This window comes from Mastomys coucha, unplaced genomic scaffold, assembly GCF_008632895.1.
Source record: "Mastomys coucha isolate ucsf_1 unplaced genomic scaffold, UCSF_Mcou_1 pScaffold18, whole genome shotgun sequence".
Taxonomy (NCBI): domain Eukaryota; kingdom Metazoa; phylum Chordata; class Mammalia; order Rodentia; family Muridae; genus Mastomys; species Mastomys coucha.
In genome coordinates this window covers 9,139,328-9,151,873 of record NW_022196900.1, presented here as the reverse complement: position 1 = coordinate 9,151,873, position 12,546 = coordinate 9,139,328, and positions in this window count along the sequence as shown.

The following is a 12,546-nucleotide window of genomic DNA, read 5'->3' as shown; positions in this document are numbered from 1 at the left end:
TTTCTTTATTGTTTCTATTTCAATTTTTAGGTTCTAGATGGTTTTGCTCATTTCCTTCACCTGTTTGATTGTGTTTTCCTGTAGTTCTTTAAAGGATTTTTGTGTTTCCTCTTGAAGGACTTCTAGCTGTTTACCTGTGTTCTCCTGTATTTCTTTGAGGGAGTTGTTTATGTCTTTCTTAAAGTCCTGTATCATCATCATGAGAAGTGATCTTAGATCTGAATCTTGTTTTTCCGGTGTGATGGTGTGTCCTAATCCTGATTTTCTGTTACTGCCTTGGCCATCTCCTTCTCTCTAAAGCTCCCTTTGCCATTCTCCACATACACACTCATTTTGAATTTCTATTCTATTTTGTGGCTCTCAACAGTCTATCCAAATGTTTCCTCTGAGTATCATATTTACATATTCAATGTCTCCACTTGGGTAAGGTGGTCTTTTTTAACTCGTTTCATCATTTCTCCCCTCTAAGACACAAGACCTTCATTTGTCACCATCATCCAACTTTGTGTCCAAACTAGGAACCAGGCCTGAAAGCTCCATGTCTCACTTTCCTTGATTAGGATGCCTTTATCACTTGTCTGGAAAAACAGAACAGGTATCCTTCCAACTCTATGAAGCTGTGATTATATGGTGCCTTTGGGACGCACCATGCAAATCTTATGGCTTGTCTTCAGGGTAGATGTATCTTAACTCTAAGAACGTGGGGGGAGGAAATCAGTTTCATTGCCATTCACAAGCTAAGATGCACATGTGGAAAGTGCCTCCATGTGGCAGTAGACCTGGTGGCAGTGCCCTGCTTTGAGTTCCTCCAGTGTTTCTCAACTTCCTTTCATGCAGAGAAACCATGTGCCGTTAGGAGAAGCATTCAACACAATGCTTCACTGTGCTCTGAACACAATGCTGTGTGATACACAGAGACAACAAAAATAATAAAAATCTCTAGTCTCTACTCCTGAAGGGAGCTTGACATCCTCCAGTCGTTGCTTGTGTTGGATGCTGTCTCAGATGGTCCCATCTAAGGTGAGCTCCTCCCCTAAGCAGTGTGGTAGTGAAACTCTTTCCAAGGCCTATTATTTCAGACAATAAATTAGAGCAAGAGGAGGAGAGAGGTCCCGTTTCAAATGCAATCTAGAGACATATGTAGGCTGCTGTCTAGATGCAAGGATTCTTTTCCAGTGACACATAGGATCCACCTCCTTAAGACCTGAATTAAATTGCAAGCAATCTCGGTAATGAATTCAGCCTTGTGTTCAGCCCATTCCCAGAACCTCTGGCTTAATTATGAGAAGAAAACCTATTTATTCTGGGACATCACTACTTTGGGATAAATTCCTGGAAGCCATCAGAAAAGCATAGGGAAGTTCTTTCTCCGAGTCTCTTCTCTGGATTTCTGAGAAAGGAGTATTTCATGTTTGGCCTGTCAAGTTGCTTTTAGTCTCAGCTTGTGGATTCACCCTTTATTTAATTCTCTTTGACCTTAGGTCTCCATGTTCATAGCACAGGCCCTTATCAAGACTACATCAAGCTTTGTCTTTTCCTGAGCACATGTTTACATTATTGGTTGAAATATAAAATGATACTTCTACAGTACCCCCACATTCTACAAAGTTCTTTTCAAGTATTTTAGTTCACTTCATCCTAACAGGAACCCAGAGTGGCAGAGCTACAAAAACCAATGAAGGTTCTGAAGAAAAAGTAATCTATTCAAGATCTCAGAGCTAGAAGATGGCAGATCTCACAAAGGACCTGGGTATTCCAACTCCCCTTCCCACTTTTTCTTAGTGTATTCATCCAGTGACCAAAGTTGTTTCTAGCCACCCTCCATTTTGAATGGCTCTGAAGTCTAAATAAAACTGATTGACATTTGGAGCCAAGGAATGATGCTGTCAATCTTAGTATCTAGCTCCCACTTGGGAGCAAGTGGAGTCTTCTTGTAAGTTTGAGCCAGGAAGCCTTACAAGAACAAGAGGGTGCAGGAGAGCCCCATAACTCAGTGGTTCTCATACTGATAATACCTGTGAACCTCAAACAAACAAACAAACCCACTGAATCTTGGCTTATGGCCCCAGACATAATGATGTTAAACAACTTAGATATTTAAGCTCCCAAGGTCACACTAATGTGCCCAGAGCTTAAGAAATGTTACCTAAGAGCTCCCGCCACTCGCCTGTACCTTGTAGGACCTGTGGACCCATTATGTCTTTGTCTTTCCTCAATGTCCATTATACCAATCATAAAGAATCACAGTGTAAAATTTAAAAAGTATAGATTACTCAAAGCTAGTGTTCATAATTACTCCACAGAGAAAAAATAATGCCAACAATTAAGTATATGTTATTCTATGCATACACAAACAAACAAATAAATATACACTCCTTAATAAAGAACACAAATAATGCTTTGTTTTCTATTTTGGGGGTCATTTTTCTGTGAATTTAATTCCACTGAGCTTAAATCCATATAATTGTCAAAGGCTTCAGAGTAATCCATGGCTGTATTCCATTTAGTCTTCAATAGCAAGAGTCTTCTTACCTACATACACTAAACATCTCTCTCTCTCTCTCTCTCTCTCTCTCTCTCTCTCTCTCTCTCTCTCCCTCCTTTCCTCTCTCCTCTCCTCTCCTCTTCTCTCCACCTCTCTCTCCCTTCCTTCCTCCTTCTAATCTTCACTCCCTCCCGTCCTTTATATTTCTTTCTCTCTTCCCCCTCTTTTGGGTTTTATGTAAGTGCATGGAGAATGACTTATGTAACCCAGTGAATAACCTTGAATTCTCAGTCCTCCTGCCTCTGTCTCTCAAGTGCTGGGATTACAGGTGTGTATCAGCATGCCTTGTCATTTTCACTTCCTTTTGAAGAAACACTGAAGTATTATTATGAGAATCTAGTAAAAAGGATCAGATTTGGTCCATCTTCATACTATCTGAGCTAAAAATTTTAATGTAATATTTTTCCTCATTTTTTGAGACTTTCATATATACATATAATGCTTTTTAGTCATGTTAATTCCCTACTCCAACTTCTCCTCCCTCACTCCCTTCCTTCACCCCTCCTCTCTCTCTCTTTCTCTCTCTCTCTCTTAACTTACTGAATCCAATTTGCGCTGCTCATGTACTCGTGTGTAGGGTCTGGCCAACAACCCCCAGGGGGCACACCCCTAATGAAAACTGACTCCCTTAGTAGTTTCCAACTGTTAATTAAGCCCTCAGTTGGGGTAGGGACTCATAAGTCCTGCCCCCAGCAAGGCTGAAAGTTTGATTGGCATGCTCTTGTGCAGCACTGTGCAGGCCACCACAGCTGTTGTGAATTCAGTGCTATTCAAGTCCAGAAGATACTGTTTCCCTGTATTCCTCTGACCTCTGGCTTGTAAAACCTTTCCACCCATAATGTTCCCTGGGTGGAAGGTGTCACAGAAATTCTTCATTTATGGCTGGGCATCCCACAGAATGCTTGTTTTCAGCGTTTGACTAGAGGTGAGCCTCTGTAGTAACCACTTTCCATTTCACAAAGAAACTTTTCTGCTGAGGACTGCAGGCTGCACTAACGCGAATGTCTGCAGGGCTGCTTGGTGGATCTGCTACTTTGTCTCCCCTGTCCTGGGCTGTCCTTGGTGCTGATTTTTACCAGGCTCATTTTTGTCTGATGGTCCCCCAGCTTTCCTCCTTATGTGTAGCATTTTGTTGATTTTGAGAGCCAGGATAGCCCAGGCAAATGGCCCTCAGCTGCCATGGTTGTGATCCCCAGACAGCAGGCAGCAGTGGTATGGTCATGCAATCCTGCAAGGCACTGCTTGCAGCTTATGCTTAGCTCTCTGAGCACTGATGATGATCCTGGCAGCAGCCACTGGGAACTCCTTTATAACCCCCTACCAGAAGTTTGTAGACTTCCTTGTAGGAGCCTTTTAACCAGCTTGCACAGAGTCCAACCCAATGGAAGAGAAACTTCATAGTTCTGACAGTAGAAGAGGTTTACTGGAGTGTGGATTTGGGGACTGGAGAAGCTGATGATGAAATGATAAAATATTTTCGCTCCTTTTGCTTTTCTTTTCTTTTGTTAACTTAAATTTTTTTATTCATCCACTTTACAACCCAATATAAGCCCATCCTGTCCTCCCAGTACCCCCTCATGCAAGTCCTCCCCCCATTCCACCTACTCCTACCTACCCACCCCACCCACATGAAGACCAAGCTGCTCATCTGCTACGTATGTGCAGAAAGCCTAAGTCCAGCCTGTCCTCACTCTTTAGTTGGTGATATCATGAATTTTGCAGGCAAACGAATGGAACTAGAAAGTATCACCCAGAGGTAACCCAGACCCAAAAGGACATGCATGGTATGTGCTCACTTATAAGTGAATATTAGCCATAAAGTACAGGATAACCATGCTATAATCAACAGACCTGAAGAAGCCAAGTAATAACGAGGGCCCAAGGGAAGATGCTTGACTCTTTCTCAGAAGGGGAAACAACATAGATGGTCAATGGAAGGAGAGAACTGGATGGAAGAGGAGCTGGGGAGGAGAGGAGGGTTGGGGTGGTGGGTGATATCATAGTTAGAGAAAGCAGGGATAGAGAAGGGAGGTTGTCACTGGGGAACAATCTCTAGGACATGTCAGAGACCTGGGATATGGAGAAGCCCTAGAGGGTCTAGCTGAGACTCGTAGCAGTAGGGGATATGGATCCTCAAGTGGCCACTTCCTCTAGATAGGCAGGACTCTCAGTGGAGGGAAAGGACAGCAACCCAACCACAACACCTTTGACCCAAAGTGTGATCTGCCTACAAGATGTGCACGAATAAAGAGAGTGCAGAGACTAAGGGAATGGCCAACCAATGACTTCCTGAAAATGAGACCCATCCCATGAGCAAGACCCAATCTCTGACACTATTAATGATATTCTGTTATGCTTATAGACAAGAACCTAGCATAACTGTCCTCTGAGATGTTCCACCCAGCAGCCAATGGAAAGAGATACAGAGACCCACACCCAAACATTACATGGTGCTCAGGGAGTCTTATGGAAAAGTTAGGGGAAGGAGTGAGGGACCAGAAGAGGACAGAGAATCCAAGGAAGACCAACTGAGTCAACTGGCCTGGACCCTTGGGGGCTCCCAGAGACTGGATCTCCTTTTGGTTTCTTATTGATATTTCAGCTATTCATTCTGAAGTAGCTTCTAAACTTACCTGGAAGTTCTGAGCTAATTTTAATTTACCCAGGAGAATCACGGGTAGTGAAATAGTATAATAATTTGGGGAAAAGGCCTTTAGTGGGAAGTGTAAAGTTTATTAATACCCCAAACCCAGTAGTTTTAAAGAGCAAACAGAACTCTGAGTTCTACAACCCTCAATATTTCATCATGTCTTCAGTTACTTAAAGTTTCTTCTCACTTGAAATTTCTCCACAACTTGGGTAAGCTCACAAAGGAAGGCAATGGCATGATGTCAGCAATGATGGTGAGTAGAGCTGAAGGCAGAGTACATGTTCAATTTCCAAGCGAACAAACATGGAATAATTGCCATGTACAGATTGTGTTAGAGTGGGTAATTCCAAAGTTAAATATGAACTTATATAATTATTAACTATCCCCATTGAGAATCAATGTGCCAGGCACTGAATTGGGCATTTAATATAGTCCTCTGCTATGGCTCATGAAGTTGGTACACAGTGCCATCGTTATCCCCTTTTATAGGTGAGACAGACGAGGCCCAAAGAAAACGAAGTTTCAAACACAGACTGTACCATAGCTTTACCCAGTGTTGGGATTTAGAGCCTAGTTCCATGCTTTGCACTGTACCTAGCTAAGGTAGGGCTTCAACTTGCAGTAGATAGATAGATGAATGAGTAGATGGCTCACATGTTCTGTCATGTTTCTTTTGCCTGATTTTATGTCTGGACCTTTGTTCTCTAGGAATGACCGCTTACATGGTGGTGACTTAGTGTCTCATGCACCCTCTTGGTTTTCTACGGCAGATCTTTCTCGGAATGTGGCTGCTGGCTCAATAGCATTGGCATTGTTGCCTGTGAACTCATTAGAAATGTAAGTTCATGAACTCCTCTTCAGTCCACCAAATCAGAATCTTTGGACACGAGTACCTAGAAACTATCTTCCAATCAGCTTTCTAGGTGGTTCTCTATGACTGAAAACCTGAGCATTGGTATTTGAGAACCTCATGCTACAGATGCATGTGCTTCTGTCCTGAGGCTCATGGCACATAACTTAGCTTGCATGGGTGGATGGAAGAACCATTTGCCGTGAGTGGGAAGACCCTAGCAGAAATGAGTTTGGAGACAGAGTAACATTTGGGTCTAGAGGTTTAGACTACCTTTGCGATAGGCAGACGAAGTTATCTGGGAGCATCAAGTGTCTCCTTCCCAGGCCTGGAGTTTCTTGGAAAAGACAGAATTGGAGATGTAGGCTTCAGAGTGGTAGTTGACACCACAGAGAAGATGGCTCAAGAGTGGGGACCACCAGCAGAGAGGTGGGACTCTTCGTAGCTGTGTTGATTCAAGAGATCTGGGGAGGACTGTGCTGAGAAAGAGCTTGAGGACATTCTTCCTTGTGAGTGACTTGCATTGGAATGTTTGCCTCATCCTCCCCTCTGGATTATAAGCTCCTTAAAGGCAGGGACTGTGTAAACTTCAATAAGTCCCTCAAACAAAAGTCCATCGCTGCACTGTCTGTGAATAATCAGTGAATTCCCACAAGGGTTCTTTTGCAGAAATTCAATGTGATCAGAGCCACCAGTAAGATGTATCCCCCCCCCCAAATCACTTATGTAATTTCCCAAAGGACACCATGGCAGATTAAAAACAAGTGAACAGATAAGGGGCACCCCGTGTAATCCACCGATATCCATGCTAATCACATTAATCAGAGCGAATTAATTACACCTGAAAACAGATGCAAAGTTACATTCCTTAGAAAAATCAATTCATTAAACTCATATTGGAATGCACAGTCAACAGCCCCCCGTGTTTCAAAACTATCAGCCTGATTTGTGGCAACTTCTGATTTACTAACGAAACCGCTTAAAACATTTTTTAAAGGCAATTACAATTACTGTCTGCCATTTGACAGAAAGAAATCTCGTCAGCATTGTCCCCGAGTGTCAACTGTCACAATTTTCTAAAAATTTTGAGGCGAAAAATAGGCAGGCTCTACTATTTGCTAGCCTCGATTAGGGTTAATTCAATGTGTGTCTGCAAATAATAGTGTTTAATGTAATCTCTCTAATTACAGATAAAACGCATTTCCAACCATGCTCATCACTGACGGTATTTTGCAATAAGTTAAACTGACAGCTGCTTTCTGGAGGGAAGGCAAAAACAAACCTTCCGTGGGGTTGTGTTGATTTTCTCTTGCTCCCTTGCTTGCTCTTTAGCATTGAAGTTCAGAAAAAGATGAAACTAGACACTTTGGCTCTGGACACCAACTCGAAAATCATGGCACGCTCTCTTCCTTGGGGAATGCCCACATTTTTCCACTCTCAACCCTCATCAGTGAATGTCTAGTCTGAATTCACTCAAGGAGAATTTTCTAAGTGTTTTTTTCCCCCTAAATCAGGTGTTGTGTTTGGTACTGGAGAGAATAAAAATGGCTCTACTAAACCCCACGACTGCCCATAAGCCAAGCTAAGCTTCCGTTCCATCTACATCATACACGATACTCATCACCCACATGTTTCCAGGTTATCCCGACTATTACCATCTGAGTCAAGATATTTTGGATTGGGAAGATGGATTAGTAGGTAGGATGCTTGCTGTGCAAGCATGAGGACCCGGATTTGAAGCTGGGCATGGTGGTGCAATTTTCAGAGCGAGACACACAGAAAGGCAGCAGATCCCTGGAACTTGCTGATTAGTCAGCCTAAGTGATTTGGTAAGCTCTGGGTTCAGTGAGAGACCCTGCCTCAAAACAAAAAGAAAGATGGAAAGAAATTGGGGAAAATACCTGACATTGACCTCCACATATGAACACACACACACACACACACACACACACACACACACACACACACTTTCTAAAAAGTCAATGCACGTCTTTTTCAACCACAGCTGAGGAAACTTAAGGAAATCTCCTACCTACTATCTACTGTCCAGCAACTTCAATGTGGCCGAACACAAAAGTTAAGCCTGACTAATCAGGTTTTCTCTCTCAGGAATTGGGAAATGCCAAATAGGCTGTCTCAGGGATAAATAAGAAAATAATAAGGGAGAAACCATAAAATAGAAGGAAATGTTGAGAGTACACTAGCAGGTCTACAAGTTATGAGGAAGAAGGCACAAGGTCTTGCTCAATACTGAATGGATAAAGAACAAACCTGTGTGGTCTTAGATGCTTCTTCATAGGCTTCAGCTCTCAACCTGATACAGCCCAGAATCTTCTGAGAAAGCCTCCATCCTTAAAGCATCACCTAAATCAAGCTGGTCAAAGCTCTTGTCTGTGGCCGATTGACTTGATTGATAAGTAATGTAGGAGGGTCCAATCTTCAGTGAGTGGACTATAAGAAAGCTAGTTAATCGTGAGCCAGAGAGTGAGCTAGCAAGTAGCATTCCACCGTGGTTCTTGCTTCCATATCCCTGCCCTGATTTCCTTCAATAATGGACCATGACCTGCAAGTGTAGGCCAGATAAATTCTTTCCTCCCCAAGGTGTTTTTGGTCAGTGCTTTGTCACAGCATAAGAAAGCAAACTAGAGTAGAAATCCTGGTGGTTTATTTTTAGTATCTTCCAAACATGAGTGACTGACTCATACAGAGCCACTGTCTTTATCGCCCCTGAATCTTTTCCACCTGTCTTCCACACAAGCATTTTTGTTGCATCCTGTGTGTTCTGTTTGGGATATAGTTCCGCTCCAATACCATGGTTTACTTCAGAGGCACTTTCCTCTCCCAGAAAGTCTATTGATTAGTTATCCACAGCCAACAGGCTAGCTCACAGAATCCCCAGGGACTCCACCCCTCCCAGCTTACTTCACTTTGGTCTGTAGGTGGGACCTTTGTGGCATCCACAGTCCTGATGTAAGGATGCAGAAGAAAAGGCAAAAAAGAAAAAGAAAAAAGAAAAGAAAAGAAAAGAAAAACAGAAACAAAACAAAACAAAAAACCCACAATTGTCACTTTAGATAGGTTTCTAGAATTTGATAAAAATCTTATCAATAATTGGTGAGTGAAAATGATGTGAGAGATCTCAGTTCTTCTTCTAGAGCCGCACAAGAAACAGACACAATGGCAGCAAAAGAGCAAGACGAGCCACGAGCAGAGCTGATGAGACAGAAGCAGGAGCCTGAAGCCAGAGCTGGTACAAAATGGGCAGAATTGGTAGCTATCTTGAGGAGGTCTTTGGACCTTCCTATTTGTAGAACAGAGTTTAAAATAATCTCTTCTAGATCGCAGGGAGAAAAAGGCCTTAGCTAACATATGGGTTACAATACAAACCAGACAGACTCCAACACCAGCCTTTCGTTTATTTATAAACTGTCCTAAGATACCACCTATGGTGATAGTGTCCTTGACTCTCCTCCAAGTTGATATTTCCACACATAGAGCCATCTCTGGGCCAGGCGACAGTTATACCATCTCAAAAGCTATCTAGAAGATGCTATGACATGTGAATATAGTACTGACATTTCTAGTCTTCAAGATGGCAATAGAAAAAAATGGGAAGTAGGGGATCGGTTAGCTGGTTCTGAAAAGTAAGGGGCATGCATTGTTTTGAGCAGATTAAGTTTACTCATTAAAAAGAATAGACATAAAACATCATAAGATGTTGTTTTGTAACCATCCGATTAATAGTTATAAGATACTGTGACAGACTCGGGCGTCGGGGAAGATGGAACCTAGAAGGCTCCTCTCTTGCCAAAGTTGCTGATCTGGTCTGGGACGACGGTCAAAAGTCCCATTTCTAGAGTGTTACTGCCTCAGAGAAGGCTGACGCTGCTGTTGCCTGGATTGCACCTTCAAAACCTGGAGGAATTCCTGCCTGTGCTCACAAGGAGAGATACATAAAAATGCTCACAGCATGAGTTTGGAGCAAGAGTCAAAAACAACACATTGGCTGAAGTAAGATGAATAGAGACACTACAGCAAACTACGAGAGGTAGTAAGGAATTGTCCAAGGTAACTAGCTGGAGCTCTGTACGACATGCACAGGTCGCAAATACAGTTTTAACCCAAGGGGAAACTAGTTTCAGAAGATTGGTTATAGTCCCACAATATTTAAGCCATACATATCATAGCCAATGGTAATCCAGTATTCAGAATGTGAGGGAGGAAGGGAAATTTAACTGGACACCAGGGGACCCCAAATGTTCTTGTGTTGGTGGGTCAGAGATGTTTATTATGGTACTCTTTCTGTGTGTATAATGTATTTTAGTTATTTGGGGGCTTTAAAATAAATTCTGTATATGTGAAATACTTGACTTTTTAATCAGGTATGCACTTTCAATTTTATATTATTTTAATTTCCCATAGGATCTCAGAGTGGGAGTCTGCTCTGAGGAGAAAGAATACTGGTATTTCAAGAGAAGCACCCAAAGGGAATTCAAGAAGGCAGCTCCAGGTTCTTATGCAGTTCAGCAGGTCTGGGGTTAGCAAGTGACAAGGCTTGAGAATGGTGGGGGCAGCATGGCCAGGGCCTGGAGAGAATCCAGCAGTTTGGGGACCTAATAAAGAAGGAAGGACAAATGTGTATTGCTGTGGTTTTCAACCTGTGGGTCACGAGCCCTATGGGAGATCTCAATCTCCAAAAATATTTACATTACGAATCATAACAGTAGCAAAATTTACAGCTATGAAGTAGCAACCAAAATAACTTCATGGTTGGGGTCACCACAACAGGAGGAACTGTATTAAAGAGTCACAGCATTGGGAAGGTTGAGAACCACTGGTGTATTGGATTGGGCTCGTGGCTCTGGGATGGAACTACCCTCTGTTAATAAGCAAGGGACTGGGGTTAGGTGACTTCAGTTCAAGGCAGGATCAGGTGGTTACTGAATTCCAGAAGGCAGTAAGGGCTGCTAGGGAGGTACCAGACGGCATTCAAGTCCCATGTGTTATTTATGGGATCTTAGATTATAGCTTTAACATCTCCCAGCCTCCTTCCTCCCTTTGAGACTGAGGCAAAACCATACTGTCTGAGAAATACTAAGCATTAGATGACACCATGGATAAATGGGCTTGCTAGAGTATTTGGTGTAAACAGTAAGAGTCAATGTTAGATATCTCTTTTCTTCTCTGAAAATCAAATACTTCTGGAGCTATGAGGGGTGAGCACATCATAACAGGTGACAGAAGGGGCTCATGATTTCTTGACTCTGATGTAACAGTCCCTTTGGGCCTGTTACAGAGGCTGGGGCAATAAATAAGGTTGGGAGAGCATCCTGAAGCAACAGGAGTCATGGCATCCCCATTAGAGTTACCGAACAATTACAATCCGGAAGAAGGTTCTAGAAATATTTCCTGAAGACCTCTATCCACTGTGAGGGTGTTGAACAACAGAACTGCAGAATCACCCTTTGACATTTGGGATCTTTCAATGGGCTGAGTACTTTCACAGACAAGCATCTCAACCACTACAGAGAGCCTCTCAGATTTTAGTTTTCTTCCAGTTGTTACTCTGGCTCTAGAACAAAGGTTTGTCAACATCCGTGATTGGGGAGAACACTTCAGATCTCTCCTGAAAGAAGGAACTAGGAGAGGATCCCCTGAAATCAGTAGCTAAGGCAAAATGAAAGCAAAACAAAACACCAAACCACTGAAACCAAAACAATAACAAAATGCACATATAATCAACCCTATCCTTGGAAAGCATTTAAATCTTACTGAAACCCAGAAGCCAACATTAGCCAGAGAGGAGAAAGCAGGGTGTGCGGACATTTGGGCTGCTCTGTTTACAGCACAGTTATTCACAGACGGTGGGTCTGGCTCAGGAGGCACCGATAGAGACGTGGATGAACAAAATGTAGACTCTACCTTACAATGAAGTATTTAACCTTAGAAAAGAACCACATTCTGGCACGTGCTGCATCGTGTGAAGTGGAATCAGCAAGACAGAAGGGGACAAACCCTGTGGTCAAATTTACCGAAGCAGAAAAGGCTGGCAGGTGTTTAGCGGGTACAGGTTTTCAGCATTGCAAGATGAGAAGATTCCTGAGATGGCTTGCTCAGTGTAAATGTACTTAGCACTATGGAACAGTGTAGTTGCAATGGTGATGCATTTGTGTAATGTGTATTTTCCACAATGGAAAAAAGTCAACAATGAGCTTTCTGTGTTCATCCTTGCACATTTATAAAATTCCAGCTACAGACAAATCTGCTTTATTTATCTCTGGTTTCCTGTCCCTTTCTATTCAAACCAGGCCTTTGTCCCCATGGTCTTCAAAAAAAAAAAAGGACTTTATTTAATGTTGTTGTTGGTATTACTTTTGACTTGCCATTTATTTTAATTCATATACAGATGGAAAGCTACTGTATCTTTCTTTTCTTTCTTCCTTCCTTCCTTCCTTTCTTTCTTCTTTCTTTCTTCCTCTCTCTCTCTCTCTCTCTCTCTCT